The 18,479-nt window shown below is 36.5% G+C and overlaps 1 protein-coding gene across 23 annotated transcripts in view; it reads left to right on the top strand.

Annotated features, from left to right (window-relative positions):
* The window catches only part of ADGRL3 (adhesion G protein-coupled receptor L3), an 882,914-nt gene that overhangs the window by 76,482 nt on the left and 787,953 nt on the right, over window positions 1–18,479 (top strand). The window lies entirely within an intron of this gene.

Raw genomic sequence — 18,479 nt, 5'->3', positions numbered from 1 at the left:
TTGGTCCATTCCAGTAAATAGGAGATGCTGGCATGATTAGAAAGATACGGTGGAAAATTAGCTTCCATCTAAGAATTTTGACCTTCCAAATAATTTCATTTGAAGTTGAGAGATCAATTTCTTAAACAGTCTTTAAAATTTATCTGCTCTTAGGTCTTCAAAAATACTAAAACCAGTATTTGTTGAAATTGTCCTTAGATAATTTTAAAGAGGAATTGTCACCAATCACTTTTGAATTTTACATTTCTTTAAGTGTTGATACGTTTCCCGGAATTTTCATTAATGCAACTGAGTAGCTCAGCAACCATGTATACCTTTTCTGGTAAATTTTAGTTATGTTGATGTAAGTACAATGCTTCAGCTTTTAAATGAAACATCTGTGTTTCCTCCTTCATGCCTCCTTTAGCTACCTCATACAATTGTATCTTAAAGTTTTTTTCTTAAATCCTGAACTAAAATTTCATGTTTTTTTTTCTTTGGTTTGGGATTATTTTAAACAGAGTCCCATTTATGGTTGTTTACTTCCCCCTTCTATTCACAATGATATTGCCTTTTAAAATACATTTAGGGATACTTTAGAGAGATTGAACTGTGTTAATGCCTATTCATAACACTGTAGCACTGTCCTCCCATTGTTCCTCAATTTGCTTGAGCAGGCACCAGTAATGTCTCCATTGTGAGACTTGTTACTGTTTTTGGCATATCGAATATGCAGTGGGAGCTTGCCATGCTCTGTCGTATGCCTATTCATTAGCTAAAATATTATTTTGGAAGGGTTTCTTTATTTCTTTTAAGCAGATAGAGATTAAAGAACATGCTACTTTTACCTTTAGTTATATAGAAAAAATTTATTTGACTTAGATTGCTTTGATTCACTGATCCCTTTTACCAGGTGGATATTTGTGAATGGAATTGGTAGTCGGGAATGTACTGTGTAGAATATTGTGGAATATTAATTGTAATCCATAATAATGATCATCAATAATTATTAATAATTGATAATAATTAATAATTCCACATTACTAATTGTGGGATATCCATCACTTTTCTTACTTGAAAATACAGGGATAAAATGAATTCCAGGTTGTGATTTTTTAAAATCTTAATTTACCTCCTTTTATTTCTTGGGTTGACTTGAGTCACCTGGGCACTGCTTGCAGGCTCTTCCTGACTGGGTGTTAGAGGCTTGCTCCCTCTCAGGCCACCATGCCATGTCAGGGCTAGAGCCTGTGTACCAAGCTGCCTGACTGGGTCCTGTTCACAGTAATTTAGCATTTACTGATTATTCTTATAGAACCAATATGGTATTTTATATGTACAAGAAATACTAATCACTCTCCCCAGTTTTTATGCTTTCATACAAATTGTTTTTATCCAAATTATAATTAGTCTGTATTCCTGGGTTAATGCCAATGCTGTTGTTACTTTAATAGTCATATCACGGAGACATCGCTGGTGTAAAGCACTGGAAAGTTAAAAGTTCAGGGTTATATGTTCAGTAATGAGACTATACTAGATTATTTCTAATGAGGAAGTTTTAATTCTGTTTTGAATAGGATTTTTGCAAATATTCTAAACTATGGTATAAATAACAAGCTTTAGGTCTAATCATACTGAACCTAAGAGTAATTTTAATATGTTGGATACAATTAAATCAAAGGATATTTAAAGGGATATTTAATGCAAGAATTTAGTGACTGAACAACTGCTCTACATGTGAGTTACCTGGGTTCCATTCCCAGCAATGTCACAAAATTTAAAATATAAAAGAAATATATGTCATATTTAGAAGGTATATTGAAAAGCATGCGTTGAGTAAGCAAGAGAAGTTATAATGCTCTTTGAAAAATTAAACTTAAAATTTTGATGGAATATGCAATAAATGACCTTTTATAAAAACAAATTAAGTATCTCGTATAATAAATAACTGGTATATGATATTTATGACCACATTTTCTTAATTTCACTGCATTCGCAGTTGCAATTTAAGATGAATAAAGATCTTTGTCTTTGCTGCCTGCCCATCCACCTCCTGGTGTAGATTTATAAGTCTCAAGTTCCGTTTCACAGAGAGACTTCTTGTTATGCTCCTACTCTGCCACCATCAATCTCAGCAACTGCGAAACCCACGGGCACCTTCTCACTGTTCACTGCTGCATCAGCCCCGAGAGTTGGAGTGGCTCAGATTTGATGTTTTCATTCTTTGAGTGTCAGTACTTTGATCCTTATTTTATTTTACCTGAAGGTTATGTTTTGTGTGACAGAACAGACTAGAATTAGTATTTGTGGTGAGTTGATATTGTGAGATTTTTAAAGAACATTTCTTCTCCTAATTCTGTGATTTAGTAAGATATGTGCTGAAAGTAGATAAAGGATCAAACATAATAGCCTCTCAGTATCTGTATTGCGAACCCAAAAGTCGAGGGAGAGTCAGAGGGAAATTGTCTGCCAAGGAGGTAGGGGAAGGGGTGGGACAGGGTGGGGGATACTGGGGACATTGGTGGTGGAAAAATGTGCACTGGTGGAGGGATGGGTTTTGATCATTGTATGACTGAAACTCAAACAGGAAAGCTTTGTAACTGTACCTTAAGACGATTCAATAATAAAAAAAGAAGGAAATTAAACAGTAGAGATTACATATTCTCAAAAAAAATACGTGTTTCCTTTTCTTTTCCCCCCAATCCCCTTTTTTGTGAAGTCCTAGATTCAATACAGAGACTGTGCTGACAGAATTTCTGTATTTCTCAGCAGGCATTATCTATCTTCGATGAAAAATGGTCTAAAATGTTTTAGATTTCTTAATGTTTATTTTGATATCCTCATTAAAGGGTAATACAATAAGTAGTGCACATGTTCCTACAGAGAATGTTTTTGAAATAAAAAGCCTAATTTAGTTTGGAGAAGTATATGAGCGTGCTCTTAAGTACAAAATCTTGACAAGGCAACATTAATAGTTGACTTTCATTTTATGATATATAATTATTAGATTGACCAGGATGCCATTTTTAGTTATCCCATATAAATAAAAAACTGCATTTTCTAAAATGAATAAGTCCACATAGTCCATACAGTGTATTTTGCTTTGGATAACAAAGCAGTTTATTAATTGGCCAAAACTGAAGATGTCTAGGTAGTGGACTGTGGGGTTGAGGGGGTTGTCTCTCTATCAGCAAGTTAATGCTTTTGAAAGTTATTTGTATTTTGAGCATGTGATCAAGGTTTTGGTAGAATCATAACAAGTCTCCAAATTCCAATTTGAAGTAAATGCTACTGTTCTCTCCTAAACTTAGTTTTCTAAAATTAGATGGATAATATGAAAGCTCATCTCAACAATAGTTTTCTTTTACTTACTATTTAATAAAATCTGTATTTTATTATATATTATCTTTTAGTGTCACCTTAGTAATGTGTGTAAAAGTTTAACTGATATATTCACTTTCAAAGTAACTTTTATTGTTTTAAGAAGTTATTTTTGTTGCTTTATTTTCTTTGCATATACCCTATGCAATATTTACAATATACAAGTTTTTATACATTTTGGGGGCATGCTGTAGTAATGTATTCTAAAGAAATGACCTTCCTTTTCATTTTTCAAGTTGAATGTGACATTGTATGACATATTTGGTAAAAGGAATTATATAAAATCAAACGTTAAATCTTTAAAATACTCTTTATAATCGTGCAAGATAATTTCTTGAGAAACAATGCCTACTGTAATATAGAAAATACAGAGTTTTTCAAGGGGCAAATACTTTTTTAATTCCATAAAACTTAAAGCACTTTTTCGGAGAACACTCTAAGGAAAGTGATGAATTTTGTCAACTCATTCACTATTTGCCCTTTAAAACTACAGCTTTACGAGGGGAATGGTAAGTGATAATATATCCAGTATTTCTTGGGCATTCATTCAGATGGTAACTTGTCCAATTAAAAATTCTTGTTAGGTCAGACCTAATGGATTCTTGTTGTTACTTTAGTATTTATTCAATGAAGGAGATCAATATTTTTGGCCCCAAGGGAGCTACACTGATAAGAGACTCTGCAGTAAGTCTGTTCATTATAAACTTTAGGCTGGCAGGTGCAGTGTTTGCTGTATGACTAATTTTAATTTAAACATCAAGGAGGAAGGAGAATTCAGACACGTCCCCTGCCCCCTTTTAATAGTATGGTGCTTTGTTAGTGCATTGTACACTTTTCTCTCACTTTTATCTTGTGTCTGCTATGTTTAAAAGAGAATTGGAGAACAATGAATCTGATTTTAAGAAATTTTACTAAATGCACTTGAACTCTGTACAAAACGCATTTATTTGAAATTTGAATAGATTAAATCTTATCATGGTGGAGTGCAGATGGTTGTACCAGACAGGTAGAGAAGTAATCATTCTTCATTATCATAGTCACCTTTGCCAAGGTTTAAATGTATCTATGTTTAAATTTAATGGAACTGATTTGTAATTTTCTGGAGCATGGCACTAAAATAAAGCCTTAATGAAATATATTTTTGCTTTTTTACTTCAAGCAGTTACCAAATATGGTCAAATGCCCTATTCAAGTAATGCTATTTGCCGAGCAAGCTGTCAGATTTAACGACCTCTAACTTTGAGTAGAGCCATTATTTAAAACATCAACCTAAAATACATGTTCTTCCCATTCCATAGTAAAACCATACTCAGATCCTCATCGTTGATCTAGTAGATCATTTATTAACTTGCTATTTAATTCATGCGAATAAAATATTTACATGAGAGCATCGGTTTGAGACCTGGCTAGAACTTCTATGAAAAATTTTGTTCTGCTCCCTCCCTTATTTCACAGATGGATAAACTGAGGCCAAAGAAGCTAGGGGGAAGGTCTGAAGTTTCAATTAGCTTTGCCAGAAAAAGTAGTTCCCTAAACTTCCAGTTTAGTTTTCTTTTCAAATTATTACATGAGAGAGATTTGTCCTGTTTATAAGAAACAATAATTATTTAAAATATATTTAGGTCAACTTTGTTTAAAATCCTGGTTTACTTACAATACTCAGAATATACATCATTTCCAAAATTTAAATCATGGTTTTGTTTTGTGGAACTTGAAAAACAATCACATCTGAAGATTAAATGCTAGAGACACAGTAATAAATGTTATAGCCGCTAAGCCTATACTTAGACTTGCAGAATCCTGAGTGTAGGTAACCTATCTGATTCTATTTTTGTAAAAGAAAATCATAAAGATTAAAGCTCTCATGCAATGCTCTTGCATGATTGATGAAGTTCTTTAAAAAATTAAGTTTAAGAGTATTTTTCTATGTGACTAGCTGGAATTACATTTGCATTACTCTTTAGTGTGTGTATGTTTTGATCGTAATTGAACTTAGGGACATACACACAAGGAAATAATAATTTTCATGAAAATATGTTCTGAAATAAGATATTTCTGGCAGATTATATGCTATTTATTCATGAAAGACAAGCATCATAGGTGAGTGACAGTTATCAGAGGAAAGATGTTGAAAATGTTCAAGCAATTGGAGGTTTTCTCAAAAAATGTATTAACATAAGGATGTTTTTATTATTGTCATCACTGGCAGATGAATATGGAATGTACTAGAAAATCAGAACATCTTAATATAGAAGCTAAGCTAGTACAATATAGGCAAGTGTTCACTTAAATATGGAGTTCAGGCCTGGCCATTTCAGAAACAAACACCTTTATTACTTTGTGATTTTTTTTCAAATAATTTCTTCATAGTCAAGTTGAAACTTAGTTTTACCGTAACTTAATGCTGGTACCTTCCAAATTCTTTTCTCCTGAGGCATGTATAAAATGATACTATTGGTTCGGTACCCTGTTCCTAGAAAAATTCTAATTACAATAAACTTTGGAATCTTGTGGTTAAATAAAGCAACAAAAATGAACAGCCACGATTGAGCGTCTATTACTTGAGAGAAATATGAGACTGCCTTTCAGAAAACGCTAAAGCTTGGTGCTCTTTTTCTGTAAAATTAATGCTCAGGGAAATTTCTACGGCTGAAATCTTTCACAACCGGAAGTCAATTTCACACATTAAGGGTTCAAATCAGGACTCTAAACTCAAATGCCTCTAAACTCAAATGCCTCTAAACTCAAATGCCTCTAAACTCAAATGCCTTCATCAGCCTAGAGTAGAAAATGAAGTTGTGAAATTTGTGTTTGAAATCCTTGCATTTCATGGTTGTATGTATTGGGTTGTCTCCTTCCCTTTTGAGTTTGGGTAGATTTGTTACCTATTTTTTCTAGCTATCTCACCTCACACGACATTTTACTATAGCCTTACAAATTATAATCATCCAAGAGCTTTTGGTGGCTCAGAATTTAGAGTAATTTTAGTCTATTAGATTTCATATGGGACAAATTAGCAAAATGAAATCTGTCTTTTTGCATTGAGGACTTTTATGAACATCTAAGCATGACTTATTTTTTATCAGATTGATTTTATGTCATTTTAGGGGAAAAGAGTTAATTGCTGGTGGCTAAAGTGGGTAAGGGCTAGATGAAGCTTACCTTCTCTGCTTTGCTGAAGGCATCTGCGTCCCAGAGCTCATTTGCAGAGGAACGCCGGCCACTTTTGAGCTTTAGATTATTCAGAAGCAGCAGTCATGGCCAGGCCAGAATTAATGTATCAGTGACCTTTCTCAGAACTAGGACAGGGGACAACATCACTTATTGGATGAGTTAGCTCTTTAGATGTCACAAACCTCTGTGGCTTCTATTTGAGTTAAACGATCGAAGGGTTTTCTTTTCCTAGATGTTGGTTCTCATTACAGAATGAATCGGTGATTTGTAGCTCCATCTGATTCTAGACTCTTAGTGTTCATCTGTGTTATGTTTGATGCAAAACAGGAAGGAATAGCATGATGTGTCTGATGAACGAAGAATCCTTCAGTGTGTGTTGAATTGCCTATCAAAGGTGAAACCATTTTTTTTTCTTTTCACTTGTTAGAACATTGCGAGTCCTTAAAATGGGAGAATGCCATCACAGTCATAATTTGGGTACTTGGGAATTATATAGAACATTAGATTTCTTAGAGTTGTAGTTTCTTATGTGGGAATAAACATTTTACTCTCATGTAAGTTGAGAGTTTGTACAGAACAAAGTTTGTACAGAGTTTTAAAAAGAAATATGAGGGGACTGGAGCGATAGCACAGTGGGTAAGGTTTTTGCCTTGCACGTGACCGACCCAGGTTCGATTCCCAGCATCTCATATGGTCCGCCTAGCACCGCCAGGAGTAATTCCTGAGTGCAGAACCAGAGAGAGAGAGAAATATGAGTTTATGATGTTACATATGTATACTTTTTTGTTGTCGTTTAGATGTTAGTGACACTTAAAATATGTACAATGGGGGGAGGGCGGTGCAGAGTGATAGTACAGCAGGTATGGCATTTGCCTTGAAGGAGGCCCATCCAGTTTCTATCCTTCACATCCCATGTGGTCCCCCAAGGTCAGCAGGACTAATTCCTGAGTACAATTCCTGAATACAAAGCCACGAATAATCCCTGATTATCTCAGGGTGTGACCCCCCCCCCCCCCCATTCCACAAAAGAAATTGTGTAAAGGGGTTTGAGAAATTTAGTACAGTGAGTGAAGAGCTTCCCTTGCACGCACCAACCTAGTTCAATCCTGGACACCATATACTGTCCCCTTATGTGTCACACTAGGCCTGATTTCTGAGCACAGAGCCAAGTGAAAGCCTGAATGCAGCTGGGCATAGTTCAGTCAAAAAAAAAAAAAAAAAGAAAGAAGAAAGAAAAATGGAAATTATACTCAGATACATAAATGTGTTCAGAAGTCATGTTTTAAAATAACCGGGGGGGGGGAGGGAAAGGAGAGAGAGAGAGAGAGAGAGAGAGAGAGAGAGAGAGAGAGAGAGAGAGAGAGAAGAGGGAGAACACTCTTTAAAATGAAACTAAAGGAAATTGGCAAGATTAATGTTGTAGTTACTTATAAAATTGAAACATATCTGCAAACTTTATATTACATATTGATGAATAAATAAAGGCAAGATTTTACTTTTGAGCACATTTAAGTTTTTATTTTATGTTTAGTATTTTTTTCTGGTGTTTGAAATTGAACCCAGAGCTTCACACATGTCAGGTATATACTGTACTGCTGAGCGTCACCCTGAATATATCATTTTTAATGTATTTGTAAGTTTTTTTTGCCTGGAAATGTCCTATTCTAACCTGTCTCTGAGAAACTTGGGATGCAGTGTAAGGGGAAGTAAGGGGAATACTGCTGTGGGTTCTATGGGGACTTCACAGCATCATGCTAATGGAACCAACCATAATTGTCCTATTTTATTGACATCAGTAAAATTTAGAATGAAGAGTAGATTTTTAAATGATGATAATTGTCAATAATATTGAAATTGCTTTGCTACTTGTAGAAAAATAATCTTCATTTAAAGAAAAATTTACTGATTCTATATAATCAAATGAATATTGAACATTCAGATTGTTGTACAAAGTCCAGTCTCTTTAGATAGCACGTTGAAGATAAATAAGGTCTGCATTAAACTCTGGAGCAAAGTAATATATTACATCATGGATTCTAATGTCAGATTGCCTGGATTTTCCTACTTGTTCTACTTGACAAATGTGTAACTTAGTAAGTTGCTGACATTCTCTTCATTTCAATATCCTTTTTGGAAAACTAGAAATAATGATTGAATTTACTTTTTTTTTGAAGTTGGAATGAGACAATGCATAATGCATACATGCCGGTTCACTAGGTTCACGAACTGTTACTTTGGGGACTTTCCAAATGGTACTCAGCTGCCTGGGGCCACTGTCCTGACATTTGGCCAACCCAGTGGTAGTTCAGCGCTAGGGCTAAGGATGCAGAGATGTTTACATTTTTGGAGCTGGGGGCAAACCAGGAACTATCAGGGTCACCCCGGCACTGCTTCGAGTCCTCCAGAGTCACACCTGGTGGTGGACAGTTGTCTGTTTCGGGAGCTGAAAAGAAAGTACAGTGGGGAAGGTACTTGCTTTCCTTGTGGCCAAACTGAGTTCTATCCCTATTGTCTTAGATGGCTCCCTGAGCCCAGCCAGGAGTGATCCCTGAGCACAGAGCCAGGAGTAAGCCCGAGGACCACAGGGCGTGTCCCCCAAAATGAAACAACAATAATGTTGTTGTTATTGGGTGGATGCTTAAGAGGCATTGTGGTGCAGGAAATTGACCCGAAGGTGAGTGCAAGCCGGGCATGTGCATTAAGCTTTGTATTATCTTGGCCCATGGGCTAGAGCGATAGCACAGCAGGTAGGGCATTTACCTTGCACGTGGCCAACCTGGGTTCAATTCCTCACCCCTTCTCGGAGAGCCCGGCAAGTTACCAGAGTATCCTGCCCGCACAGCAAAGCCTGGCAAGCTACCCAAGACATATTCGATATGCTAAAAACAAAACAAAACAAATAAACACAGTAAAAACAAGTCTCACAATGGAGACGTTACTGGTACCCACCCGAGGGAGTCAATGAACAAAGGGAAGACAGTGCTACAATTATCTTGGCCCTTATTTTTTAACAGAGTAAGAACATATGTTGACTCATTTGGGGTCAGCTTTCAGTTGAGTGTGTCGAATTAATTTCATGTAGAAGGGAAAACAAATGTTTACTTTTTAATGTATATATTCTTTTGTGCCTTGTGAGTTACATCCAGTAGTGCGCAGGGATCACTGAGTGTCAGGGATTAAATCTGGGTCAGGCACAGGCAAAACAAATGCCTTCCCTGCTGTCCTCTCTCGCCTGCCTGGAAAAATAATTATGTAAGGAACATCACCGAAGTAGCATTGTGAGTAACGTTGTCCTAAAGTTTGCACTTCCTAAATATGGCATTTGAAGGAAATTATGCAGTATAGTCCTTTTTGCAGCTCAGAAAGTCAAGTCACTGCTAAGATGTGGTATCCTGGATAGGGAGAAAGAGCAAAATGTCTTTCCCTCACAGCAAATGGCATAGTTGCCTCTTTTGTGCTGAATGTTCCCATCCACCAGATATTTTGCAGAGTGGTACAGAAGTCCAGTGCTTGCTGAAAAATAGACTTGTGTGGAAACGCCTTGTGATGTATTTTGTGACATTGAATTGCTTCCATCTGTTTCCTCTGCGGTATTAGAGGACTGAGAGACAAAGGGAGGAATGGGAGGGAGGAGGAATGAGGGATGTGGGGAGAAGAAGAGAATGAGGAGACATTAGAAAGTGGACCTGTTTTTTAAAAGCTATGTTGAAAACAGAATTTTTATAACCTATAGCCCATCCTCCAAGATATGACCTGAGAAGAGATGGCTTCTACTCTCACATATTGAATCTGTTTATATTTGCATATGTAAAAAACTTCGAGGCTTTAGTATATACTGTCTTTATTACCTAATGTTTGTCTCCGCAAATGAGGTTTATGGTACAAGTTTTAATATTTTAATATGTGTCTTAAAAATACTACCCGGAATATTTATCGTATGTTCTTGCGTAAAAAAATGTTTTCTAAGAGAAATTGACATGCTAAATATTTACAATTTGAAAAACAATGAAAATGATGATGTTCTCTCTATGTAACTTGTTGTCATTTGCAACATTGCTTTTTAATAACAGATGGTAAAATGACCTTCATATTTTCATTTAAAGGTGAATGTTCATGCAATATAATAAATTGGCAAAGAATTAAAATATCTTAAAGTGCATATGTAGCAATATTAGAGGAAGAAGCTGCTGCACTTTGAGTAGCTTTGGCAAGGTGAAGTTAGCTAAAGTGTGGATGTCTGAGAAATATTTGATGACAGAGTCCTGGCATGAGTGGTTTTCCCCTACCTTTCAATGTAAAGGATTCCTGAGAGTTTAATGAACAAATATAAAAATGATAAATGTTAGCATTATTCTATAAACCCTGGGAGACACTGCCATCTCCAGTATGAAATTGAGGAGTTCCAAATTGTATCTCATTAGTGGAAGACAAGAAGAGAAGAATAATATTATGAGCTTCACCCTATGTTGGCCACCTGTTGCAAATATCTAATTTCCCAGGGCCCTGAATTTTCAAGAGGACAAGACCGTTTATGCTGTGTGGAACAGCTTATGCATGGCGTATCTAATGTAGAACTTTTTAGTGTTGAATGAATGACTATATTTATTATCATGAATGGTTTTAAAAATAGCGTTCAGGGTTTATATGGATCTTGTGTGTTTCTTTGATTCTCAGAGGCAGATTGCTGATTAGTAAAGATAGTGACGATGTATGCTCCCATCTTAGCTAGTTTTGTGAACTTGTGCTGGCCGCTCGTCTTTTCTGATCTTCACTGTCTTTTCCTTCAAACAGTGATTTAGAATTGCAAGTGAGAACAGGTTTTGCCTTCATACTATAAAAAAAAAATCTGTGCTGCAGTTCATTGACAGTCTACTTGGCTCTCATTACCACATGCTATACAACTTAATGTTGCAGTTATACAATCTTTGTATTATCAAGATATTCTCCATTACACTGTAAGTGTATCTAAGAGTAGGAATCTTGCCTTTATCAAATTGACATGGTGCTTGTCATGTTTTTTTTTATTCCTTCCTGACAAAAACCACAGCGTCTGACTAGTGTAGTGTCTGAAGATTTTTCTTCCTTTCTTTTTTTTTAAAGTTTCATGAATATGATTGCAGGCATTCCTATTGCTAAAGGAATATATTAGTCTATCAGTGTGTTTTCTGAAAAATAGCACTGAGCCTTCTGTGTTCTAATTTCTTTAATCTCAGAATGCCCTGGATGATCTCTGCAGCACAGTTTTTCTTAAGTGTTCTTTAAAATGTCGAATTTGATTATGCGTGAATCAGCATGATGTTTTAGTTTATCAAAGCTCCCACCACCCATTGCTTCTGCTCTGCTCACTTGACTCACTTCCATAACCTTCTGGCTAGAAAGGCCCTTGAGAGTAAATCCAAGCGCTAGTTGTGTCAGATTAGACATTTGGTTACATATCGGAAACTAAAGTGATGTTTCTTGGCCCTGGGGGAGACCCTATTGAATAAAAATTTTCTCTTAAAGATGAAAGACAAGACTTGTTTGAGTCTTTACTCCTGTCCAATAAAGAAAAAAAAAATTGAAACAAAACACAAAACTACTTTAAATCTGAGACTGAGTTTCATAGGTCAAGGACAGATGGTTTTAGGAAAAAGACAATAAGCTGGCATCAGAATTTATGCTCTAAAACTATGGCCAAAAACAGGCCTAGAGGATATCTGTTTTGGCATAGTGAGGAGTTGATGCCTAAAGACTGTTAGATCAAAGAAGCTGATCATCTTATTCAGCAAACTTATACTTTGGAACATAGGTCTTTCAGAAAGAATGAATTAGAATATTCTTAACATCTTCAAAGTATTGTTTTCCACAAAAAAGAGGGCTGGGCCTCTTCATAATTCTAGGGCTCCCCAAAATGATCCCCCAAAAGTTATGTGAACTGACAATTCTTATTTTTTTGGGGGGGTGTTTTATTTTCAGATTTCTATGTTTACTTTCAGGTTCCACAACTTTTTTGGTTTATTCATGTACTGAACATACAGGAATATAGCTTTTTTGTATTTACTGTTTTACACGTCAAAGAAGAGTCTTAAGATGTGCTCTGGATTATTTGGTGAGTCTGCTTTCACTAATGATGATTTAATGGATTGTGATTGAATTTGTTCCTCTGTGGTTCTGCAAGGCAAATGCTGTATATGCTGTGCTTTTGCTTCAAACCCCTCCTTTTTGTTGTTGTTTTCTAACTTTGCATTTTGAAGTTGGATCTCCCCATTGGGTGTGGAGCATTCTCTGTAATGCTCCATAGTGCCCAGGCAGTGCTGGGCATATGGTTGCATGCTCCACCAGCAGTGGGATGCTGCATGGGCCTAGATGTACAGGGCCACACTGGAGGTGCTCATTGTATGTATATGTGGGAACATGCTTGGTGGGAGCTTAAACTTGTAACCTCATACATATAAGCCATGTGCCTTTTTTAAAAAAAAATTGAATCACCTTCAGATAAAGTTACAAAGCTTTCATGTTTGAGTGTCAGTCATACAGTGATCGAACACCCATCCCTCCACCAGTGCACATTTTCCACTACCAATGTCCCCAGTACTCCCTGACACAAGGGCCAGGAATATTGCTCCATAGTTGGAATCCTGCCTCATGAGCTTGGGGAGAAAGCAGCTGGAATAGAGAAAGGATCACTAAGTCAATGATGGTTGGAGGGATTGCTTGGGATGGGAGATGTGTACTGAAAGTAGATAAAGGACCAAACGTGATTGCCTCTCAGTATCTGTATTACAAGCCATAAGGCTCAAAAGTAGAGAGAGTATGCGGGAAATTGCCATGTGCCTTTTAAGCTCTATCCCTGGCTCTGAGTTAGTACTTATTAGGTCATTGGCGGAGAGAAGGGGCCGGAGGCATGAATGTGATTGGACCACAACCTTCAATACTGAAGGGCTTTTCCCATCTCTGTTCTCAGCAGTGGACCCTGGCAGACCTGGGACAGCCATATATGATTTCAGGGATTTAAAATGGGAATAGCCACATCTGAGGCAAGCAGCTGAACTTCTGTACTATCTCTCTGTCTTCAGCATCTGGATTTTTAATTGCATGCATTAAGGGAAAAAAAAGCTTTGTATTGAATTAAAACCTCTCTGGGTCCTGAATCAAACCCACCGTGCCAAGTTCATGCTTAGCGTGCTGGAGCCCCGGTCTCATCCTCAGCCTTGCATACCCCTTCCTTCGTGCCCCTCACTCCCACTCCAACTTCAAAATTAAAAAAAGAAAAAGCACTGCAGCTTGACTTTGAACAAAATATTTTTCATTTCTTCCACCTAACTTTCGAGGTTTATGATAGACTTACTTTATGCACATTTTATTTTCTCCGATAGTACTCAGCTCAGTGAGCAGATTTGAATTTCTAGCTCTGCCACGAGGTTATTTTAGTGAAAGCAGATAACATAAAATATGCAGCATAAGTCATGCTCTGGCTAGACACGTTGTAATTTAGTTTTTACACCCCTTACACTCTTAAGTTAGTTATATTTATTTACTCTTAGCAGTTTTTGTGGGCCATATTTTTAATTACTTAGGTAGAGCCAGCATCTTGGCATGGTTAATTGAATTTCAAAATATGAAGCCACAGGGATATAGGGGGGGAGAATGTTTAAATGGGAGTCTCAGGGGGTCTTAACTCCAGTCACATAACCACACCTAGCCAGCTGTGTTGTTCACTTACCCTTCCTGAAATCTACTCGTCTCATCTATTCAAACGGGAAAATAACATTTATCCTATCTACCAGAAGAGTGTGCTATGAGGATCAAATAAATTAATACACATTAAAGTTTATTGCGCTCTTTTTTACTCTAACGATAAATAGTGCTTTTGTTCATACTGGGAAAAAATGTAAACAGTGTGAGGGGGACACTTCTGGAGGCAATAGTTAGACCCTTAAACCTATAGGATAAGCAATACGGGTTCAATGCCCCGAGAGAAGTCAGCCCTGTAAATTCTCACTTGGAAAGTTTGATAGTGAGCAGTCAAGAATTTTTAAAGGACTTGTCAAGAAATTAAAAGAATAGATGAAATTAAAAATTGGATCATATTTTCCAAAATTTTTAAAAAATTTTATTGAATCACCATGAGATAGTTACAAGCTTTCATGTTTGGGTTACAATCATACAATGATCAAACACCCATCCCGCCACCAGTGCACATTCCCCACCACCAATATCCCCGGTATACTTCCCCTTTCTCACCCTCCCCCTGACTCCATGGCAGACATGATTCCCCATCATCTCTCTCTACTTTGGGGCATTATGGTTTGTAATACAGACCCTGAGAGGTTATCATGTTTGGTTCTTTATCTACTTTCTGCACTCATCTCCCATCCCGACCAGTTCCTCCAGCCATCTTTTTCTTAGTGTTCCCAAAATCTTTATACCTGAAATTGCTCCACTGAGACATAGTCAATGGCTCCCTCCCTGCCTCCCTCCCTCCCTCTTCTTTCCTTTTCTTTTTCTTTCTTTTTTTCTCTTCTTTTGTCTCTGCTGCCTATATTTAGGTTATAAATCATATTTCCATCTGAAAAGATGTCTCTTTTGCCTACTTCTTTTCTCTTAACCTCCAAAATGTAACTAAGATCTGAATAGATTTATGTTCTTTCTCTCAAGGGAATTTTTCTCCTCAGAACAAAACTCTGGAGTTCTGAACAAAGATAATTAATGAGTGAGCAACAAATTGAATTGCAGTTTTTCTAAATGATTAAAACATGTCTTATGTCATTTCTGGTCATCTTATGATATTTCTGGTCATATGCTTGAAAATCAAACAGCGTATCAAGTTGTAAAATATCTTAAGATAAACTGGAATGATGTTTCAAGGAAAACATATTTTTGAGCACATGACTGAAAAATTATCATGCGAATATAGTAAGGATCAATGTCTAATTCTTACCACAGGTTATGTGCATTTTGCATATAGACATGCCAAGTCTTAATTTATATAGAATTTAACTCCTTTAAGAATAAAATCCATATGTGACTATGATTTAGTGCCTTAAATATGTTGTGAATCCATGTCTGTTCATGATCATAAAAAAGCATTTCAGACTCCATCAGAATTTGTTTGTCTAGACTGATTTCAGAAAGGATATTGCATTATTTGATAAGGAAAGTTGTAATGTTCCAGTTTATGGGAAGTTTCTTTTAAAATGTAAATCTATTTGGACATGGTATTGAGGCAAGAAAGCAATAATTCTTAAACTTTATTTTTATATAACCAAGTTTCTATATTAAAAAACCTGGAGATTTTGGGGCTGAAGAAATAGCACAGCGGGTAGGGCGTTTGCCTTGCACGCAGCCGACCCGGGTTCGATTCCCAGCATCCCATATGGTCCCCTGAGCACTGCCAGGAGTAACTCCTGAGTGCAGAGCCAGCAGTAACCCCTGTGTATTGCCGGGTGTGACCCAAAAAGCAAAACAAAAACAAAAACAAAAAAACCTGGAGATTCTGGGGCTGGAGCAATAGCACAGCGGGTAGGGCGTTTGCCTTGCATGCGGCTGACTGGGGTTCGATTCCCAGAATCCCATATGGTCCCCTGAGCACCGCCAGGGGTGATTACTGTATGCAGAGCCAGGAGTAAACCCTGTGCATTGCCAGGTGTGACCCCCCCAAAAAAAAAAACCCTGGACATTCAAGGACATTTCTGATTGGAATTTTGTTTTGTGTTTATTGGGTAAAATTGTTAGTTTTTGAACAAGATGCATTTTATTATATTAACCAACTGACTCTTCCCATTTATCTATTTAAAATACATTTATTGAAGGGTGGAGATGTAATTCAACAGACATAAGAGACCTGGGTTGATACTTCATACTTTATGGTCTCCAAGAACTGCTGTAAGCAGTTTGTAACTCCTCAGCATTTCCAAGTGTAGCCCCTAGATAAAACAAACAAACAAGCAAACACATTCTCTTAGATGATATAGTAAGAAAATAGGAATCATCAGGGAAGGCATTTTAAATAAATAGCAATTAAACCCAAGCTGAAAACATTAGTGTTAATGGGACAAGAGAGATACTGCAGTGGGCAATGCACTTGCCTTGCATGTAGCCGACCTGGTTTCTATCCTTAGCACCACGTATTATCCTCAGAGTTTTGCCAGATGCGATCTCTGAGAACAGAGCCAGATCATATTAAGCTCTTAGGAATAAATTTTCTCATCTTTTAATGATAAGAATTGTTTTGTGATTATTCGTGAGTACTGGATACTGATTACTAATTTCTGTGTTAAGCACATTAATATAGATGAAGGGACTTTGAGAAGTGTAAAGTTTGTTTTGAGTATAGTGTGTTATGGTACCCTGACCTCAGGAGAATCTGATGTTATCATTGCCAAAGGATATATAAAGACAATCAAATGTATTGCTTTCCAAAAGTAAGGATAATTTTTAAAAAGATGCATTGATGAAAATAAAAGTGTTTCTTTTCAAGGTGTTATTTCCTGTCCTGCTACACTTAATATATTTAAATATACCATGTTTCCTTGGAAATATCAATAGTTTTAAATATTGAAAATGACAAAATGAAAAAAATATCTTTTTTATTATTTTATTTTTTTTTCTGATAAAATTATTTCATAGTAGACCCACTTTGTCAATGACAAGACTGTTACAATTTAGTTAATAATATGACCATACTATTTCTTTCTGGAGGAAATGACATTTACCTACTGAAGTCCATATATATATATGTATATGTACATATATATTATCAGTTAATCACAGATTTGGTGTCTAACAAGAGATTAAAGATATTAAACATAAAAAAAACATTGAAATAGCTAATTGTGCTGGTATAGATTCACTTTGTAACAAACTGTAACTGCAAAATTGACACCAGGAAAGTATTTGTAATTTTTATTGAATAAGACAAATCACATAATATGGGTCACATAATATGATGAAATTGTATAATATAACATGGGAAATTGTGGATGTATACATGGTACAGATGTATACATTGCAATAGAAATTCTTTTTATCAATTTCTAAAGTGTACAAGTCCTTGATTCCTAGGCCAAGCAGTAAATAGTGAGTTAAATATGGAAATGAAAGCAGGTTTTAGACTTCAAAATATTCAAGCAAAATTCTTTCCTTTGATTCCTTCAGCGTGACATAAGGCAAATTAATTTAATCTTAATGCACATCTTTTCCCTCTAGATGTGAAGACAGAGCACTTTCCTTGAGTATCTAGGTCTTCTAACCCTGGGATCTACTGTATTCTATGTGTTTCTCACTTTTCTCTCTAAATTGTAAATAGTGTGTTGATCACATTTTTTGCCTTCCTAATATGAATTATTATAATAAAATAAAGCTTCACATAAAAGTAATAATGTCAGTTTTCTCTGATAAATCACTGAGATGTGGTTTTTAAATACTAATTTGTCTATCTCATGTTCTCCACATAAAGCTATAAGGAATTGTATTTATGTTTTTTCTGTTTTCTGAATTAGAGGCAACTGATAATCCACTGCTGCAGTTAAAGAGGATTAAAAGGTTAGAGATGTAGCTCAATCAGTGTCTGAACACATGGTTTGCTTGTATGAACACACACACACACACAGAATTAGGAGGCATGAGAGACTGTACACAGAATAACGTTCTTCCCTTGGACAAAGCTGAATGCAGTTTGGTTGTAGCACTGCATATGCAGTGTCACCCTGAGCACAGAATCAGGGGTAATTGCTGAGCACTACTGGGTATAGCACAGAATCTCACCCACCCCCTCCAAAAGAATTAAGTAGAATAATTCTCTTCATCGCTGGAGTGATAGCAGGGCTGTAGCAATAGCACAGTGGGTAGGGCGTTTGCCTTGCACACGGTTGACTTGGGTTCGATTCCTCCGCCCCCTCGGAGAGGCCGACAAGCTACTGAGAGTATCCCGCCCACACGGTAAAGCCTAGCAAGCTACCTGTGAT

Source organism: Sorex fumeus, unplaced genomic scaffold (assembly GCF_029834395.1).
Source record: "Sorex fumeus unplaced genomic scaffold, SorFum_2.1 ptg000013l, whole genome shotgun sequence".
Taxonomy (NCBI): domain Eukaryota; kingdom Metazoa; phylum Chordata; class Mammalia; order Eulipotyphla; family Soricidae; genus Sorex; species Sorex fumeus.
The sequence above is the reverse complement of the archived record's forward strand: the minus strand, read 5'-3'. Positions and strand labels throughout refer to the sequence as shown.